This window comes from Pipistrellus kuhlii, unplaced genomic scaffold (assembly GCF_014108245.1).
Source record: "Pipistrellus kuhlii isolate mPipKuh1 unplaced genomic scaffold, mPipKuh1.p scaffold_m20_p_2, whole genome shotgun sequence".
Taxonomy (NCBI): domain Eukaryota; kingdom Metazoa; phylum Chordata; class Mammalia; order Chiroptera; family Vespertilionidae; genus Pipistrellus; species Pipistrellus kuhlii.
The window spans coordinates 25,740,485-25,762,082 of record NW_023425515.1 but is presented as its reverse complement, the minus strand read 5'-3'; the positions used below and the strand labels follow the sequence as shown (position 1 = coordinate 25,762,082).

Genomic DNA, 21,598 nt, shown 5'->3' with positions numbered 1-21,598 from the left:
TATGCTTTATTTTATATCACTAAGTTTGTGATAATTTGTTAGAAAATAAATATAGAAGCATAAGTCAAGAATTCAGGAAACTTGATGGAAAAGGTAGAGTGGTTATACCTATATTTATCTCTTTTTTTTTTTTAGTTTTGAATTTTAAATAATGTACATATATTTATCTAAGATAAAATTAAATAAAAATGAAAACAAACAGAAAAACCACCCAACGTTTGAGCACTGAAGTGATTTTGAGCACAATTAAGGACTGTTGATAAACACATTCTCTTAATGGAGTTCTACTCCATTCTCTTAAGTTTTCTGAACTCTTGAGGAATCTATTAATATTACACAGAATGATACAGCACATATTTTGCTCACCTTTATGTGCCACAAAAACAACCCCTCAGCAAGAACAGGGTGTGTCCACTGCTAGAGAAAGGGTAAATGTGGAGCCAAGACCTCAGCATCCTTGAGGAACATTCAGAAGAGGATATGGAGGTACAGAGATTACACCATTAACGAAATGTCTCCCTTCATTCTTTGAAATGACCCCCTCTCCCCTTCCTTCCTACCTGCATGTTTAGAAATGGCTTTTGAAATAGTTTGGTCATATTTATTCAGCTAATACCTGTTATGAATAAGGACAATTGGAAAGAAGGCAACGGAGAAAGACAAAGTGATAAAACAGGGACCCCCCAAAAAATATGGCATTGATGGAAAATTAAACCAACAAGAATGATACCTTTGTCAGAGAGAAATGAAGTCAGATAGGTGGACATATAAACAAACTGGAGACTAGAGGAAGCTATCACCAAGATAGTTGGTTGCAAAGTATCATAAAATTGAAAAGTCCTGAGGTGTAGCCGAAGCTGGTTTGGTTCAGTGGTAGAGCGTTGGTCTGCGGACTGAAAGGTCCCAGGTTTGATTCCGATCAAGGGCATGTACCTTGGTTGCAGGCACATCCCCAGTAGGGGGTGTGCAAGAGGCAGCTGGTCGATGTTTCTCTCTCATCGACGTTTCTAGCTCTCTATCTCTCTCCCTTTCTCTCTGTTAAAAATCAATAAAATATATTAAAATAAAGAAAAAAAGAAAAAAAAAGAAAAGTCCTGAGGTGTGATGACTTCAAGTTAGGTGGGTCTAGGAGCTCTAGGATGCTATCAGGAACAGATCTGCTTTCCTGGGCCTTTTTCTTAGGCAGACTTTTCCCTTGTGGGGCATGGTGGGAGTTTTCAGTACCTGGTTTATTTCTTTGTAGATTAGTAATCCCCAAAGCAAAAGAGGTATTCCCCCTAAAAGAGTTCAAACAAAGATTTGATTGGTCTGGCTTGGTTCCCATGCCCATCCCTGATTCATTTGCTATGCACTGTGCTGAGTCATACACCTTGTTTTGGAGGAGATGGGAACCAGCCCAGTGGAACTGCATGGCATTTTTTCAAGGAAGGTGGAGTGAATGGATCTGGGTAGGTAAAAGCAACAGATGCCCACTCTAAGGGGAAAGTTCAGGGACTCCAAATTTGCTTAACATGAAAATTAGAAGATTAAAATTTTATCCTCAGGGTTAGAGGAGAAATCAGGAAAAGTAATGCTAGGAAGGAAAGAGAAGAAAACATTGGGCATCCATGCAGTGGGAGTCTACAGAGATTATTAGTAAAATAATCACCGAGCAGCCCCTGAGGGCACAATTAAAGTTAGATAACGTGGATTTGCCATTAACACATTAAACCCAGTTTTCAGGACATTTTTACTGTAGCTTTCCCAGCACCCTGGATTGGCCTCAGGGTGGGGAGAAATCAGGTGCTAACAAAGTCATGGTTAAGGTGGGGTCTAGCCAAGATGTGACAAAAGGGAAACTAGAGGGTAGTAGGTGGACTAAGAATGGGGAGGTTCAAGGACTGAAGGTCATGGGTCTATGGAAAGCAGTTTTAGCAAGAGCGATGGCTTGTAGATGATAAAAGACAAGTTCTCCAGAAGTGTAAGATATGTGGGTGGAGTAGAGACAGAAGGTGCACTTAGAATCACAGCTAACCATCAGGGTGCAGTTGCAGGCTGGCTTCTCTGGAGAGCAGTGCTGAAATAGTCAGGAGTGCAAAAGGCTAACTGAGGGGTAACACCGGTGAAAAGAAATGAAGAAGAAGTAGGATTGGCCAGGGGGAACCATCAGAGCATTTTGCTGGTTTGACAAACTCTTTTTATCTTCCTGACCAAGAGCTCAAGGAGCAAGGAATAAATACCCTTAATGCGGTCCTTTGTTGAGTGCGAACAGCTATGTCCTTAAACCACCACCTTGCTACATTGGCTTGGGGCTGTGCAGAAAAGAGCACAAGCACTTCTTGACAACTGAGGCAGACTCTGAAGAAGCTAATTGGACTCCTCACAGCTGACAGTCAGCCAGTCCTTTCCTGAGGGGAATTTGAGCGTGCCCACCACCAGTGCCTTTGTGCCAATTAGAAAAAAGCACGTCCTCTGAGAGTTTCCAGTCCTATGGATGCATGGTTTGCGCAACATAAGGAGACTGTATCTGGAGACGAACGAAGGCACCCCTGCCTCTGGGAAGACACAGCTCTGCGCTAGGGAGCAGTGTAGCCCTCATTTATGCTTTTATTAGGCCCCTGGGATAAGGCATAAACTGCAAAGCTGTATGCAGTGACCCTGATGGGTGAGCTGGGAAGTCCGTAGTTACAGCAGCCATTCCCTTTCCATCTCCGTGGAGCCCAGAAGCTGTCCTCCCTCCTCCAGTGGAGAGGAAAGTGACCTCCAGGCAGTGAATAATCCAACCAAATCAAGATAACACCATCCTCTTTAATTTAAGCACAAATTCAAGAGCTAGGGATTGGCTCTTGAATTTGGGTTTAAACCAATCTCCCTCTGTCTTTCCCTTTTATTGGTCCATGGGTGGGCATATGCCCTAAATTTGTCCAATCAGACATGCTTGGAGGAGAGTTCCAACCCCACCTCTCACGCACACTGGGACAACAGCAAGGAGCGTGAGGTGCCAGTTGCTTCAGCTGCTGAGGGGAAGCCAGCCTTTGGGTGACGTTGACAGAGGGCAGCTGGAAAGAACCTTGGTCCTTGGATCCTTGATGGCGTTGTCAAGCCGTTCCATCACGGAGCCCTGAAATCTGATCTAAACAGTTCCTATCCTGTAAGATCAATATTCCTATTAGTTAAGGCAGCCAGGGTTGGGGGTTTAGATTCTTGCAGCCCAAAGTACCCTAAAATTGACCCAGGGTATTAGAGAAGCTCCCTGGGCAATTCACCTGGAAGGCTCCCCAAAGTGCTGGCAGAGGAAAAGGTGAGGTGGGGCTTTTGGCTAACGTCATGCAGTAAGATGGCACACTTTCCCTGAAGTCTGTAGATAATAGCGAACTGGACATGGGGGAAAGAGAGGGCGAGCCATTTTTAAAAAGCATTGCTGCTAGGGGTTCAGAAACATATTCAGTGTGATCGAAAACATGGGCTCTGGGTTCAGAAGGCTTAGGTTCACATTCTGACTCTGCCATTTAACCGCCACAGCCCTCTAGCAGCTGGATCGCTCTGGGCCACAATTTTTAAAGAAAATACATTTCTTTATTGATTTCGGAGAGGAAGGGAGAAGGAGAGAGAGATAGAAACATTAATGATGTGAGAGAACCATTGATCAGCTGCCTCCTGCACACCACCTACTGGGGATTGAGCCCGCAACCCAGGCAAGTGGCCTTGGCTGGAATCGAACTTGAGACCCTTCAGTCACAGGCTGACGCTCTATCCACTGAGCCAAGCTGGCTAGGGCTAGACCACAATTTTTTTTATCCTCAATAGGATGGCGGTAAGGGACAAAAAGGGATAATATGTATCAGGCATCAAGTACCTAGTAAAGCTCAATACTTACTATTTTAAAACCATCAGATGCATGGAGACTGTTTCTCAACTGAAATCATACTGTTGATCTAAAACTCGAAACTATCTGTTTTGTGTCCAGGAAAAAGGCAGAGGGAATGGAACAGAACAGCTGGAAATGTTGCTCCTGGGGAGGTGAGAACTGAGAAGAAGCGAATTTATGGGGTTTGGTTGGTCTCTCCTGGCTGTGGATTGGAAGCTGAGAAACACCAGCTGAGAGCAGCCCTGGGTGCTAGGTGCCATAGGAGCAGACCCTTCCTCTGAGTACAGGAGGGGGTGGAATTGACATGAAGTACATGAGTGTGGAGCATGGGGTGGGGGGGGGGAGAGGGAGGGTGACGGGGGATTGCGGGGCTGGGGGTGGGTGGGTAAAGAACTACTGCAACCTTGCAAGAGGATCTGCAACTCCTGGAGCCTGAGCTGTGGAAGACTATAGACTGACTGCATCCAGAGTTCCATAGAGGTCAAAATGACAGCCAGGGCCCTGGCTCAGCCCCTGGTGGAGGACACCCACCCTCATGTTAGGGGTCAGCAATGACTTAAAGATGGGGACCACATCTGCCCTTGACAGGAAAGGCATTTTGGGCTTCTACTTTTGCTCAGGCTGTGCTGATTTGCATCTGAAGTAGGCTGACTCCTGGGTATCCACCTCCAGAATTGGCGGCGAGGCACTGGGGTCAGCTACCAGGATAAGGCTGGCTCTCCTTTCTCCTCACGGGGCCCGTGGTTAATGTGCTGCCAGGTCACTAGCAGTTTGTAATCATGTTTGTGTCCGCTGTGGTGAGTTCCCGAGGGAGATTGGGGGGGGGGGGGGGGTTAGGACTGGAAGACAGTGTTGCTGTCGAGCTGTGTGTGTCCAAAGGTCACTCTGCTGCTCTGCTTGGGGTCAGAGAAATAGGGAGAAGAGTCAGGGGCACACGGAGTGCCGGCACAGGAGCATTTGCCAAGATCAGAATGTTCCCCATCGCTGCGATGAGATGAGATCTTGGAACCTGGAATCGCCAGTCCCAGCTCCAGCAGGGCCTCTGGCAGCAGCCCCAGTGTCTTCAGCTACAGACACCACCTCTGCGAGTGCCAAGAAAAGCAAACACAGGCCCCAGATCTCCTGTTGCACCAACTGGAAAGGAGCCCGCAGTAGAGGAGCTGAGCTGTGAGGACAGTCTTCCCATAGCTCTTGATTTTTTGCCATCCTTCCCCGACCCCTATTGAACAAACAAACAACCTACTTGTAATAAAATTTGCAGGTGTGGCTGGTTTATATTCTGGGATTCTCTTTTGATCACATTCCCTGTAGGGCACTGGGATAAAATGGTGAATAAAGCTGGGTAATGCAAGTCAGACGTTAGAGGCTGAATAGGAGAGGGGGGAATCCTGAAAAAGCAGAGATTCTGTTCTGCCCCTGGGAGCTGGTTCTTTTTATGCCTGGGATGGTGTCACTCAATACATTTCTCAGAAGACGTTTCTTCAGCCAGCCCTTGAGAAACGTATTCTGGGGTTGTCTCCTTAGGGAGAGGGGGCGGGGGGAGGGGTTGTTCTATAAAGCTTAAAGAGCAAGGCATTTATTTGATCCAGTGATCCCACGTCTAGGAATATATCCTAAGAAACCAGAAACACCAATCAGGAAAAAAATATATGCACCCCCATGTTCATAACAGCACAATTTACAATAGCTAAGATCTAGAAACAGCCCAAGTGCCCATCAGTAGATGAGTGGGTAAAAAAAGCTGTGGTGCATTTATGTCATGGAATATAATGCAGCTATAAAAAGGAAACAGCGTGGAAAGACCCATAGAGTATTATGCTGAGCAAAATAAGCCAGTCAGAGAAAGACAAGGATCACATGACCTCACTCATATGTGGAATCTAATTTACAAGTGAGATCCAGAGACATAGAAGCATGGAATAGACTGTGGAATCTCAGAAGGAAGGTGGGGGTGGGAGGGTGGGAAGAGATCAACCAAAGAATTTGTATGCATCTATGCATAGCCCATGGACACAGAATAGTATGAAGGCCTGGGAGGCGGGGACCAGCTAGAAGAGGTCAATGGGGGGAGAAAGGGGGACCTATGGAATACTTTCAACAATAAAGATTTTTTTAAAAAGAAGGAAGGGGAAGAGATCAACACATGACTTGTGTGCATGCATATAGGCCTGGCCAGTGGCCATGGAAAACAGGGGGTTGGGGGGAGGAGGAGGGTGAGGACATATGTAGGGAGGGGTTTGGGATGGGATTGGGGGGGATGAGGACAATTATGTGATACCATAATCGATTAGAAAAAAAAAGAACAAGGCAATAAAGTGGTATCTTAGAATCCTGGGCCATCCAAGATTGGTGATGGGGTCAGAAATCCATTGGGGGGAAAGAGCTCTAGGAGACAAAAAGTAGAAGGAATAACATCAAGTGTGACATTGGCTATCAAGGCGAGGAGAATATCCGCGGTTTACCAGCGGACATGGTGAACCCACTGGTGAGTGAGGAATCTGAGATCTGAGGGTTTGAGTTTCTAGAAAACAAACTGGGGCTGTTGGTGACTCAAGTCTTCAGCTATTCCTAAGGCTTTCGTTTTCTGATTAAATGAAGTTGACTCATTTTTTCAGTCAGTTGCCAGGTTTTTAGATTGAGAGTGATCCACAAAAGGGTGTTGGTCATATTTAATATGCAAGGCACTGGGTTTCCTTTGGCTTATCCCTACGTGTTGGTCCTCCTTTGTTAGTGCTTCAGGAGCCCTGGACCCCCTCCTGCACTGCCTCTCCTCTCTTCTAAGTCATCCTTCACACCCCATCATACTGTCCAAAATACTTTTGCTTTATAACTAGGGAGATTGTCAAACATACAAAAATATAAAGAAAAGGTCACCCATCACCTTTCAGCTTCAACAACTATCAACATTTTGTGAGTCTCCTTCAATTTTATCCCTTATTTCAAAGCAAACCTCAGACATTACATCCTTTTCACCCTTAAACATAATGTCTACTTTACTTCACCTAGAAAACCATGTTTCTCTGTCAGAAAACTTTTATTGTGAAATATATATATACCGAAGATTGTTTAAAATGTATAGAAATGCTTAAAATAAAACAAACAAAACGTAAAACAAACAAACATGAAGCTACTCAGCTTAAGAAACAGAACACTGATCCTTTAAAAAAACCCCAAAAAACAAAAAAACCACGAAGATGTCATTTGACTTGCAGTTTCTATCATGATGGTAAACTAGCATTGGTTCTTGGTCCCTTCCCCTAACATTGACCTGGCAGGAACTACAGAAGTAAGGACCTCCCTGCTGCTGCCATCACCCCCAGAAACCCTGGACTCTCACTTATGCCACATCCACCCAGAATAATCAAATCCGGGTATTTGATTGGTCAACCATAAGACACATGACCGTGCCCTGGCTGCTTGAGAGGCCAGGAAATCTGCTCCCCTGCTGATTACTCTGATTGAAGGAGGGTGTCCTGCCTCCATTCTTTTTATGTTGTTCCCTATAGCGGGGGTTCTCAACCTTTCTAATGCCGCCGTGAGTCTTTAACACAGTTCCTCATGTTGTGGTGACCCCCAACTATAAAATTATTTTTGTTGCTACTTCATAACTGTAATTTTGCTACTGTTATGAATCAATGTTTTCCGTGGTCTTTCCCACAGGTTGAGAATCGCTAGCAGGGTCACCTAAGACCATCAGAAAACACAGGTATTTACATTACGATTCATAACAGTAGCAAAATTACAGTTATGAAGTAGTAACAAAAATAATTTTATGGTTCGGGGTCACCACAACATGAGGAACTGTATTAAAGTGTCACGACATTAGGAAGGTTGAGAACCACTGCCCTATAAGAAGGTGATTCAGACACTGAGCACAAAATGACAAAAATCCATGGTACTAAGTGTTTATCTCCTCTTTAGGCCAGTCTCCGGAACTCCAACTGGTACATCAGCATCCTTCTTCTTCCCTTTACTCAGCTATTCCTCAGGTGTCTCAAACTGAGCATATTTAACTCTGAGTTTATCGTCTTCCCCCAAATCATCCTTTCTCCTCTATTCCTGTATTTGGTGAATGGCATTGCCATCTCCAACTGCTCACATCAGAAACTTGGAGACCATCCTGGAATTCTTTAATATTTTCCATATTTAATGTTAACATCTTTTGGATGTATATTCAACCCATTTCCTTTGTCTCCAACTCTTTGTCTCCTGCTTGAATTGGCCCCAGAGTGAGGTGTGCCAGCCCTCAGTCCTTTGTTGAGGGGATGCCTGGAGCAAGCCTGCCGTAGGCATCAAAGTGGGCTCCAGCAGCAAAGGAAAACTGTCAGGTGCTGAAATGCAGGTGCTGGCAGTTGGAGGGCTGGGGATTGTGCAGCAAAGGCCCGAGGGTGAGACAGTGGCCTCCTGCGTGTATTGGACCCTCTGCTAAACCAATTTTCTACTTTTTTGGCCCAAGTAGTATTCTAAAATTGCCACTTGATCATCATGTCATGGCCCTGTTGATGTTCCTTTTACAGTTTTCCATGGCTTTCTACATGAGATCAAAACTATGTAGCCCGGAGTACAGGGCCTTTCCTCTTTCTTCCATTATTTGCCTCTTTCTTACTTCTTTAGCCTGATTTCTTACCACCTCCTTTCTCTGTCCCCTCACAAATATCATATTCCATTCTTGTCAAACCTCTTACAGTTCCCAGAATGTGCAGTTCCCATTTTCTCATGCTTCTGTATTTCTGCTGACACTGGCCCCCTCCTTGGAGTGTTTTTCTGGGGTCCTGACCCGATTCCTTCCAGGTTGTGGAGTAGCCGAGCAGGTAGGACTCTAGGTAGACTACCAGAGTTTCAATCGGAGTGGAGAGAGAGGAGGGGGGAAAGCAAAGGTATCTATAAACCTACATATCTATGTGGGTGTTTCTTATAAAACTTGATCCTGAAAATGTGTCCTGCTGCTGATAAAATAGAAATTGAAAAATGACTGACTTAATCACAATCCAGCGACCTCAAACATTGGAATCACACAACTAATTCCCTTAGTTCCAATTCCTTACTGCTCACCAAACAACCTTCTGGGTGTAATATGATTTAAATGTTAACTGCCTACAGGGGAAGTACAGGCCATATCGTTTTGAGCATTGTACTGAATGTTGTGGTCATATTTCTTACTTCAATGGATAAGTTCATTATGTTTTACATGATAGTACATGCTTGTCATGTATCCTGTTTCCCCGAAAATAAGACAGTGTCTTATATTAATTTTTTCTCCCAAAGTTGCGCTAGGTCTTATTTTCAGGGGATGTCTTATCTTTCATGCACTAGGTCTTATTTTAGGAGGATGTCTTACTTTCGGGGAAACATGGTAGTAGTCGCGTTGAGTACTCAGATGGACTATGGAGATCAAATTTTTCAATCTGTAAATCCAAGGGCCTTGCATACCTCTTTGATTGTTGTAACCACCTACCTGTCAGGTAACCAGCCAGCTGATTTTCTTATGGCAACACCTCCTTTTCTCCTTCTTTTTAAGGTGCAACGATTCAGGCCCAACTAATAATTGTTGCTTTATTGATTTCTGAAGCCATGTTTTTAATATACCACCGTCTGTATCCAAAGATGTCGCCAGTAACTGTCAGGACATTTTTTTTGTGTGTGTGTGTATATGTTACTTATTTTTCTGTGAGTGGTTACATGTGGAACCAAGCCATGAACATCCTCTCATTCGGTTCCCGCTTTGACCGACATAATTTTGAGATTGTTGACTGGACAGGTTGCACTGTTGAAAAAGTTTATCTATGGGCGATATGCAAACTGGGTGACTCACATACACCGACTCTGGCCTTATCTAACAAGCCAACCTAGATGAGATGATTGAATCCTCAACTTAAGGATGAAAAGGCTCAATTTCCCCCTACCCCCCTCAGAAAAATCTTATGTGGAAGAGAATGTTGTAGGGGAAGATTAACCTATGATTAAATGGTCCCATAAGGATGTTAAACTAATAAATATCAAAACTGAGGAACACTTTTTAATTCCCCCCCAAAAATTAGTTCAATAATTGTTTTTAAGTAGTGATATATCATTCTAGTCACTCATTTTGTCTCCCTATGATCTCTCTTTTCAGGATGTCTGGTTATGTATATACAATAGTTCTCTCTCTCCTGCTTTGATTTAAAGGCACAAAATACAACACAACCAGGTACAACACACAAGGCACTGAATAGAAATGTGTTTGCGATCTTAATAACCTCCAATAAAGGTCTAGTCACTCATTTTGTGCAAGTTGGAGAATGTCTAAATAAAATGTTACCCATAAACAGTTTAATTTTAGTTCCTAGTTTTGTTAGTAGCTCTAAATATATGCACTGAGAAGTTTTGTGCTCTTAAACACATTACTAACCACTAAACTCAATTTAGGAAGCAATTCTAGACAGAGCATCACTTCTCCTGATTAGATGTGGAACAGAAAACATGTTGATGCAAACATTTGATGTGCAACAACCAGTTTGATGTTCTATAGATTGGTTTACCAAACAAAAGGGTGATCCAGAATTTGATCTATGGAGCATTGCCACCTTTCAGGAGAGAAAACATTGAGCAAATAAATCCTCCCACCCCAGCCGGTTTGGCTCAGTGGATAAAGCATCGGCCTGTGGACTGAAGGGTTCCAGGTTTGATTCCGGTCAAGGGCATGTACTTTGGTTGTGGGCACATCCCCAGTAGGGGGTGTGCAGGAGGCAGCTGATCGATGTTTCTCTCTTGTTGATGTTTCTAACTCTCTATCTCTCTCCCTTCCTTTCTGTAACAAAACAAAAAAAGAAAAAAAGAAAAAAAGAAAAAAAATGGGGGTGGGGCCAGCTGGGTCTGGGTCTCGTACAATTTTGAGGTATGAGGGAGTGGGCAGGGACTTGACTCTGGGTCCCCTGGTATGCCCCAGATTCTGACAGGAGGAAGATTTTCATATAAGTTTTATTAATTTCTTTTCATCTTTGACACTTCTATTATAAAGGGCAAATAGCAATATTAAAATATTTCCTGTAATTAATTCCCTTTTAATGTGCATGAATTTTGTGCACTGGGCCACTAGTTTTACACAAGAGTCTCCCACTCTAATGACTTCAGGACTGATTTATTCAGTGGCTCAACATCAATCAGGACTGAAGTTGTCTCCATCTTTTCACTGTGCCCTTCTCAGTATGTGGGCTGCCTTCAGGCTAGCTCACCTCTAGGCAGCAAGGTGGTTATGGGAGATAAGAGTTGCTCTCTCCCTTGTGGCTCTTTTATGAGTGAAGAAATTCATTCCAGTTGCTTCCCAGCAAACTTCCCCTAAAAATCACACAAACAAATGTCTGGATCAATAATTGTGAGGAAAATGAGATGATCATGATGGTCTTAGACCAACTGGGATTCACCCTCTGAGATCAAATCAGGGCCAACCTCCCCTTATGCTAAGGCCTGGAAGGGAAAGCACACTCCTATAAGCAAAAGAGAAGAGGGAGGAGAATGGTTGTTGGTTAGACATCTAGCAATGTCTATTACAGAGCATGTATGTTCTGTCTTCTTTCAGAATAATCTGTTATTAACATGTAGTAAATTGAATTTCTTATCTATTTTTAGAAATATTTTTATCAATATGCAACAATGGTAGTACTGACTTGCTGACAACCATGTATACCCTCAGAGATATATTCAAAATAAAGTTGTTTCCAGTCTAAGGGATTAATACACCTAATGTAGATTTAAGAGATATTTTAAAAAATTGTTCCTGTTCTTTTGAAACCAGGCCACTAAATCTCTGTTATAATGATCATAGCTAAAAGAAAGACCAAATTTATGTACGAGAAATGTTGTTCAAAGTTTGTAAATCTTTAACTATGTTGTTTTAAAATAGAAATAGCATTTTAATTTGCTTGTGTGCTAACTCATATTGCATTGGCCAACTCGTATTTTAAAATAGTAATTTTGCTTTGAAGATTTATTCATACACTTTTGGAGTAGACAAATGTGGTACTTTAATTAAACCTGACTTAGGGATAACGTATTGGCTTCATGTAGGCTCAAAAATTTAGATGCTATTTTTCATTATGGTTGCAGGTTCCAATCACTATTCATTTCCAACTGTTGCAGTTTAATCCCTTGTTTGGTGTTTTAAAGATATTGATTATCTAAGAGAAAGAGGAAAGGAGACGTTAGAGAACTGAAGTATAATCAAGATAACTGAGGTAGGGTGTGTTTAGAAAAATTTCAAAATCATAGTAGCTTTGCATATTAAAATAAATACTTTTTAAATGCCTATATAAACAAAGGTGGGACTAAAGAATTTTAAAAATCTGTATCTCCAGTCCAGTGATCTGTTCTAAATGTTAGCACTATATTTTCTGTTACTTGCTGCTGTTTCTTTTCCTTGGCTTGCCAGGGAGTATAGTTGTATTGTATTATTATTAGAATAATAATAATTATTATTATCATCATCATCATCTCCAACCTCCTCAGCCCCCCTCTCATTCCCTCCTTGGTTCTCTATGTACACAGTCAACAGCTTGGTTATAGCCAACATCATACCCAGATACTCAAGCCTGAATTCCAGTGTTATGCCAGAGTCTTTCCTGCCCTTCCACAAAATTAGCCAATTGTTTTCTTATGTCTCATGCATTACACTTAAATATCACTGAAATAATTTTATTCTCATGTGCTACTTTGGTCTGCTTTATTTACTCACAGTTTTCCTTAGGAGAAGCTTCTTTCTCAGTCTTAATTCCAGTGGTCTGGTGAGGGCTGCAGAGGTGGACATGGAATTCAGTCCTGCACAATCAGCATATCCCATTCCTATACACTGTGATGGGGGAGAGTGATGGACACATGTCCCAAGTTCTTCCAATAAGATGCATAGTCAGAATTTTTTAAAAAATATTTTTTAAATTAAATCATTGTTCAGCTGCCTCCAGCACTTCCCGCACTGGGGATCGAGCCCGCAACTGGGACCTGTGCCCTTACTGGGAACGGAACTGTGACCTCCTGAATCATAGGTCAATACTCAACCTCTGAGCCATGCAGGCTGGACCATACTCAGAACTTTATTGGAACTTTTGAAGCTGCTGATAGCCTAGAGCTGCTTACGGGCTGCTACAGAATCAAAGAGAAGAAAGAGAACGATATCAGGATGATGCCCTCACCAAATGAGATACCCCAACAGGACCAGGATTGTTTTATTTAAATTGCATCTTAACTGAAGTCCTGTTCAAGACTTTTATATCTTTAAAGATAGAGCCCAAGCCTTTACTTCTGAACCCTAAGTATATGTAGTGCTTGATACGTAGTAAAGTTTCACCTAATGTTAAAAATGGGATTCAAACCTCAGATCCATTTCAATGATGAGATTTTATGGTTTTATGATTTTATGATTTAATGGTTTGGTGCACAAAATTTGTGAAGGGGTGGGGTGGGGGTGGGGGTGTCCCTCAGCCCAGCCTGCATCTTGTCAAATCTGGAACCCTTCCGGGGTTGTCTGACTGTCGATTTAGATTGGACCTAAACCGGCAGTCAGATATCCCTCTCGCAATCCAGGACCACTGGCTCCTAACTGCACACCTGCCTGCCTGCCTGATTGCCCCTAACTACTCTGCCTGCCAGCCTGATCAACCCCAACTGTCCCCCCCCCCCCGCTTCTGCCTGAACACCCTAACTACCCGCCCCTGCTGGACTGATTACCCTCAACTACCCCTCCCAACTGCCCCCCATCTGCCCCTCATGCTGGCCAGCTCACCCACAGTTGTCCCCCTTTGGTTTGCTCATCCCCAACTGCACCCCTGCCAGCCAGCTTGCCCCCAACTCCCCCCTTCTCCCGCCCACTGGCCTGCTTGTCCCCAACTGCCATCCCCTGCTGGCCAGCTCACCCATAACTGCCCCCCCTTGCCAGCCTGCTCTCTCTGAACTGCCATCCCCCACTGGCCAGCTTGCCTTCAACTGTCCCCCCTGCTGGCCTGCTCACCCCAACCTGCCCCACCACCATGGCTTTGTTTGGAAGGTCTCCTGGTCTAATTAGCATATTACTCTTTTATTAGTATAGATTCTGTAAACCAGGATGCCTGATCTCATTCCAGCATTCCCCCACCTCCAGCCATTCTCTTGCATGTTATTTTAAAGAGCATCCCCAAACCAGGAAGCGGAGGTTGGTCTCCATTTCTCTGTAATACATATTGCTGCTGATATTACCTTCCTTGCTTAATAAATTTCTAATCATTTATCTACATTGTTTTGTTTCCATTTCATATTTAGGACCTGTAAAAACTTTTCAACATTAAAATGAAATGTTAGATTCCTTCGAAAATGGTTTCACTCAGAAAATACTTAAAACAATAATCTGACTTAGGAATTCAATATATTAACTGTTGCCAGTGGCAGGCATCAAATTTGGCTCCTTGAGAGGCTGCTCTGGATCTCAGGTAAAAGGTTTCATCATTTTAGATAAAAATGCATTACTTTAGGTCCTGACTTATGCCCTGTGGCTTATGCCATCAGGCTGATGGTGATGATTATTACAATTACTGTTGGCTGAACACTGATTCCAGATTTCATGAGTTAACCCCCCCTTCATCCTCTCTATTATTATAGTAGAGATGCGAACTTTATTTTATAATACACTAGAGGCCCGATGCACGAAGATTTGTGCAAGAATAGGCCTTCCTTTCCCTGGCTGCCGGCATTGCCTTCGCTCTGGCCAGAGCTGCCTCTCTGCTCCAGCCTGGAGCCGCCTTTCTGCCTTCCCACACTGCCCAGAGTGACTGGGGTGGTGCTGAATGCCATGGTGACGATGCAAGCATCCCACACTTCCCCTTGGTGCCTTGCATATGCAAATTAATCCACCATATTTTTGGTTAATTTGCATACTCACTCATGATTGGCTGGTGGGTGTCACGGAGGTACATTCAATTAGTGTCTTTCTCTTTTATTATGTAGATGTGTGGTTTGATACCCATTAGCAGTAAAGGAAATTTATCCATGTGTATTTCTCATTTGTCAGTGGTATCAAAGAATTCAAAATGGGTATTTCCCAATTAGCTCCTCAAAGTGGCTTGTGGTGTTATCACTTGGAAGGAGGCAATTTTGTTATGTCCTTTATTGAAAGGAAGTTTAGTGGAAAAATAATCACTTCTTAAATTAACCATGGAAGGGCTTTTACTCTATGAGAAGTAAAGACGAGAGTCCTTAGAACATCAGTAAACTTGTTCCAAGCTAGATATTGATAGTTTAAACATTGGCAAGAAAGAAGTCCCCTGAGTTGGTGGCTTCTTGCTGAGATAGAGAAACATAAAACTTATGTCCAAAATTCTTTTGGGCATGCACCTTCGTCAAAGAATCTGGATGTGCTGAGACCAGTTTGGCTCAATGGATAGAGCGTCGGCTTGGGGACTGAAGGGTCCCGGGTTCGATTCCGGTCAAGGGCATGTACCTTGGTTGCGGGCATATCCCCAGTGGGGGGTGTGCAGGAGGCAGCTGATCAATGACTCTCTCTCATCGATGTTTCTAGCTCTCTATCTCTCTCCCTTCCTCTCTGTACAAAATCAATAGGATATGTTAAAGAAAAAAAAAAAAGAATCTGGATGTTAGAGCTAGGGCTGAAATACTGATTATACCCACCAAAATTCAAACCTTTCCGAAGGACATTTGAGAAAGTCAATAATACTTACCTGTGCAACCCAGGCACTAACCTTAATGATGAAGTATTGTTTTTAGACTTCCTCAGGGTTTATCTCACCCGAAGGCTTTTCCTTATTAAACAAATCTCTGGAGAATATTTTTATCAATAAAACTAGCTTTATCTGCTCTTCATTTGTTGAACAAGTTGCCATGGAAAAAAAGTAACATAATAAAAAGTGATGGGTTATAAAAATAAAAAGTAACATAATAAAAAGTGGCGACTGCTTTAGAATGAATGGTCAGGGAGAGAAAGTGACTGGAGCTGAGATAAGGAGCTGGACAACAGAAGGTCTGAGAAGCAAGAATTTATCTTATTATTTTAAAAATCTTAATGCTTTTCAATGCTATAATCTTTTTTAAAAAATATATATTTTTATTGATTTCAGAGAGAAGAAGGGAGAGAAAGAGAGAGATAGAAGCATCAATGATGAGAGAGAATCATTGATCGACCAAGGGAGGCAAGCATTTTAGGAGACCCAGCAGGAGGGAAGGTGTTGGGATTTTCTGGAGTAACTGAGAAACATACATGTTGGAGCAAAGGTGGGAGTAGGTATCTAAGATGAGGTTTGATGAGAAGGGAATAGGCAGGCCCATCAGGCCTTAAGAATGTTTGGATTTATTCTAAGTGTAAAGGCAAGCTGTTGGACATGATCTCATCTGTTTTTAAACACACACATGTTGCTGTGTAGAAAATGAACACTGGGAAGTAAGAGTGGAGATGGGAGACTGTCAGGAGGCTGTTGGGTAAGTCCAAATGAAGAAGGATAGTGATTGATTGGAGGGATAGGAAATGGAGAGGAGTGAATGGATTTGGGATATATTCTGGAAGAACAGCCAATAAAACATTTTGATGAATTGCATATGGGGTGTGAGAAAAAGAGATGGATCAAGGCTTGAACTAATTGGATGAGTTGCGATTAAGTTAAATGGGAAGACTGGCGAAGGACCAGATTAATTTTTGGAGTTAAAAAAAAGAAAAAGAAAAAGTTGTTTGTGGACATATGAAGTCTAGGTTCCTTTTAGATATCCAAGAAAAGTTGTTCGGAAGACAACCTTGATAATATTGTTTTCACTGGAGTATTGAGGAAGTGGGGAGTGACACTCAAAACAACACTTTAAAGAAGTTTTAAAGTGAAGAGAAGCAGTGATATGGTGTGACAGCCAAGGTGGATGTTGAGTCAAGGAACATGTGTTTTGTTTTAAGATGGGAGATAATGAAGCATATTTGTAAAAATGGAAGAAATTGATAATGCATTGTTTTGAAGGGAAGAATGAAGTCCCTCAAAAAACAGAAGGAGGAGCAATCAAGAGCACAAATGGAAGGTTGGTCTCGGATAGAAATAGGGACATTTTATCCACAGATAGCAGGGGGAGGGCAGAGAGTGTGGATACAGATCATTTGTAGATTTGGAGGTAGGAAGATGAGGAATTTGATCTGATATCTGTATTTTTTCCCTATGAATTATGAGGCATTTGCCAAGATTGGTGGGGAGAAGAGGAGAATATAGGAGATTTGGGGAAGAAAATAGAAGACATAGTATGAACTAATCATCTGAAAGCGTTAATAGGGGTTTTGAACTGTGCTGTGTGCCCAAGTGAGATTTGTGTTGGTTTTAAAGGTAAAACAGCCAACGCGGTTGGTTATATGTTTTTCTATAAACATATGAAACTTTTGGGAGATCTGGTCCAGGCCTGGGATGGTTGTAACAGTGAGTTGAATGGTGTTAGAGTCGTTTACTAGGGGAATATTACAGTGGGGAGACACAGAATGTTTGCCCATGATTACAATTACGGACTATGGGAATCTGTACATCATAACACGAGAAAGCGATGAGTGGTGAAAAAAGCACTTGGGCCAATGGACCAAAGACCTCTATGAGATCAAAGACATTACAGGAAGAGTTCTTAACTGGAAATCTTCAGGGGAGCTATTAACACATAGGGCTGTTCATGCCCCACCACCAAAAGTGCTGATTCCGTTGGTTTGGCATGGAACCTCAGTGCCAGTGTTTTAATAGAGCTTCATCGGTGACTATAGATGCAACTCACTATAGAAACAGCAGATGGACAATCATTTCACACTTGCTGATGAGTGATCATCTAGGAACGGGGCCACGGAACAACTGACGTAAGTGTGGTGGCCAGGGAGAAAGCAAGCATTTCTCCCTCCCCTGACCAAGCAGTGCCCAAAAAGGTACATGTGGATGGAACGATAGTAAATGTTCACTGGGACCATGATTCCAGCTGTTAACAGAAGGACCTTCCCATTGCTGTGAACACTGCTGGAGTGTGGCAGTCTGGGAAAGGGAAGGACATGCTCAGAAGCATGGCGAGGCTCTGTGAGGGCCCTCCCGAAGCTCATGAGCCCTGAGTGCTCTGACGTTGTTCATGGGGCCTCTCTCCTCTCAATGCGGAGGAAAGCACACCACCCTGGCGTGTATATGACCAAAAGGAATCAAAGAAAACAACAGTAAAGCAACCCAAAGTGCAAATTCCCTATCACCCTCCTCTATTTATTCTACCAAGTGTCACTTATTGGCTTAATGAGATAAAATTAATTTTCTTTATAATAATCAATAAAAATATTATTATAGAACAATATCAGAATAAGTCCTTTAAAGAACAAAGAATGCTTGTGATAAACAACACTTATGCCTAGTCTTTTTTTTTCTTTTTTTACAGAGAGGAAGGGAGAGGGATAGAGAGTTAGAAACATCGATGAGAGAGAAACATTGATCAGCTGCCTCCTGTACACCCCCTACTGGGGATGCGCCCGAAACCAAGGCACATGCCCTTAACCAGAATTGAACCTGGGACCTTCCAGTCCACAGGCTGACACTCTATCCACTGAGCCAAACCACTTAGGGCTCGAGCCTAGTCTTGCTGAATTCTGCAACCAGGAGCCGTCAGAGTCACCCAGCAGCCAGCAGAAGGTTAGCCTCCTGTGAGGTCACATCTGGATGGGGCTTTCTGCACTGGCTCCCTCTAGGCACCGGGAACAGGTAATCTCCCGGGTTATAAAGTCAGCTTGGGGCCTCTTCCCTGCCTGGCCACACAGTAACCAAGTGGCAGAAAGCAGATGTAAAATCAAAGAAGAATCAAAGTGTTCAGCCATGGCTGGGTCCGAGGGTTATGAGCACCAAGAAGAGTTGAATGTGGCTGAAAAACTTACAGGACTTTCTCAGACAGGGCTTTCACTGCTTACTCCCTCCACTGCTCAGGCAGCACGGGAAGCAACAGTTAAAGAAAAAAAAAATAGCATAAACATTTTAAAAGAAAATAAAATTCAAGGCTTTTAAAATGTCAAAGGATGCTTTCTGCTGGTTTGAATCTGAAATGGAATTTATCAATAAGAGATGAAAATGATCAAACAGTGTCCAAAAGAGTAAATTAAAGGGTAAATTTGAATGTAACTACAGTAAATACTCACTTGGGACAATAATCCTAACTGTTAACATGACTACATTTCCATTGTTACAAACATTTGGTTTAACTTAATCCCCAGCATATATTACTGCCAAAAGGAATCTCATTGACAAGAGCTAATGCATTGGTTACTCTTAAAACTATCCCCCTTTAACTGTTGACTTACTGGTAGTATTGGTCATGGAAATGACTATTTTTATTACCATTGTCATCAATCTCAGTGAAGTCCAGCGATATTTGCCTGTAGTCACTCTAGTTTATTCCTTTGCTGGTTAGAATCCACATGTGTGAACAAGAGCCCAGGGGTTCGGGTGATGCTACAGTACATTTCTATCGGATGACAGCGTGACTGCGACTGGCTAAGCTTCCAATCTGGATTCTTTCGACTAAAGCCAGCAGGCAAGACGAAGCAGAAACAAAATACATAGTGAACTCATTAAAAATGTTTTTTGTGGGATCAACCTTGCTCGGAAAGACTGAGGGTTGGGGAGTGGGTAGGGGCTCTCCAACACTTCCTTCCAGCTTCTCAGACACTCCCCAGACTCAGACTGGCAAACACCTCTCAACATCTCAGAACACAAAGGAAAAGAGCATCACCAGACTAGCATTTCAATGAAATAATGTAATAGCATGGAAAGAACTCTGGCCAAAAAGTGATTCAGCAAATGTAGGTTGAGCCCGTTCAGTCATCAAATAGAAAAGTCATCTTGGCCAAGACCTTTACTTTTTGGGCCTCAGTTTCCTAACCTGCAAAGAGAGAGTGCTCTAGAATATCAGCGGTTTGCACAAAGCACTGCTCTGGACCCTTCAGGAAAATAGCAGAGGGGGGACCCTACCATATATATTGTTTGTTTTAGGTATTGGGGCTTTCTCTGAAGAAAGATTTCTGCCATCAAACATTTTTATTATTTATTATTTATTTTAATTTCTTTATTAAGGTGTTACACATGTGTCCTTATTCCCCGATTACATCCCATCCCCCCCCCCCACTCCCTTGTTGTTGTCTGTGTCCATCGATTACGCCCATATGAACGCATACAAGTCCTTTGGTTGATCTCTCCCGCTTACCCCCACCCTTCCCTACCTTCCCTTCGAGGTTTGCTATCAAACATTTTTACAAACTATTAGATTAGATGTTCTTTAAGGTCTCTTTAAGAATGAATACTTTGAATTTATAGCAGAGGTTTCCAAATTTTTTTTGGTCTTGCATACTATTCAGTATTTTTTTCCGTGTATTTCCAGAATGCTCATAAATTACATATGTGTATTATTGTAAACGCTTATAAACCTCCACTCCCCACCCCCCAAATAGAAATGCCAAAAGGGAGATGAAAATAAAAATTTTAAAGTAAACCATAAATTTGCTTTTTAACAGCGAAAGTCTTTTATTATCAATAATACATTTATTATGTCTGGTCATTGTTTTCTAACATTACCGAATGGTACTTGTTAGTTTTCTACTGGTACAGTAGAGCTCATGATAATCTTCAGTACTAATAGTACTACCTGTCAGGATCTATGAACAAAAATTAAATAAACGGTTTATGGCTATAAGATTCTCTGACTGATTCAAAGATCACAGCATGTTGGAAGATGGTAAGTTCAGTGCTCTTAATTCCAGACAAAATAATCCATTCTGGCTAGTGTAAGCAGAAACGTTTCATTAAAAGACAGTAGGCCAGATCACTTCCTTTTCCAGTCCTCGAGGCACCATCACCTGCCGGTACTTCGGCTCCATCCCTCGGGTGGGAAGCGACAGCAGTCACGGCAGAGTTTGAGCAGATGAGAGTGAACATGGACAAGTTGTTCAAGGACACAGTTCTGAGAATCTGGCCTCCCTGGAGTCCTATGTGGAGACATAGGCCAAGGAGAATGTCTATGATCTGGAAGCCAGCCTGGTTGTCCTGAGGTGGTAGCAATTCTACCCAACCTTCTTTCAGGCCATGATCACCGCCCAGGTCCTGCTAAAGGCTCTCACCACGTGGCCTGCCTCACAGTAACTTCACGATTGACCAGGCCCATCAGGAAGAATGCCCAGATTTTGTACCTCTGAGGCCTGCCCCTTCCGGGCCTTCTGGCAAGTCATGGATGAAAACATGGAACTTTTGGAAGATATAACTCGTTTTGAAGATTCTGCCCGGAAATTTATCTAATTTATCTGCCATGTTGTGGCTATTACTAATCAGCACATCATCGTTGGCTGCTGGCGGAGATGCTCAGAGACCTGACCCGAACAGTCAGCTAAAATAGAGGTGCGGTGAGCAAGTAGGCTGGAGGGCTGATGAATGGGGCCCAAGAACATCATGGAGAAGATGGACTTTGACAGTGTGCCCAGCATCATGGCTCCTCCTAGTAATTTTGCAGGTGTTTAATAAAGATCTGTTGCCTTAAAAAAAAAAAAAAGAAAGAAAAAAAAAAAAGTAGGCTCTTTACAGATCTCTGGCAGGACCCAGGCTTGGAAGTTTTACCTAACAAGTAGGAGAAATGCCCTCCCACTTCTTGGGACTGGATGCCAGAAACTCCAGCACAGTGGTCCCAAGAGTTCTGGCTGTCTCTGCCTCTCAGCTTCCCTGGAGACCCACTTGCCCGCTAGTGAACACCGCCTCCTATTGCTCACTCTGCCTCCTTATCTCTGCAGGT

General features: G+C 42.8%; 1 pseudogene; it reads left to right on the top strand.

Moving 5' to 3' along the window:
* The first annotated feature begins 6,317 nt into the window (after window positions 1-6,317).
* LOC118722333 lies at window positions 6,318-21,208 on the top strand (annotated as a pseudogene).
* The last annotated feature ends 390 nt before the right edge of the window (window positions 21,209-21,598 follow it).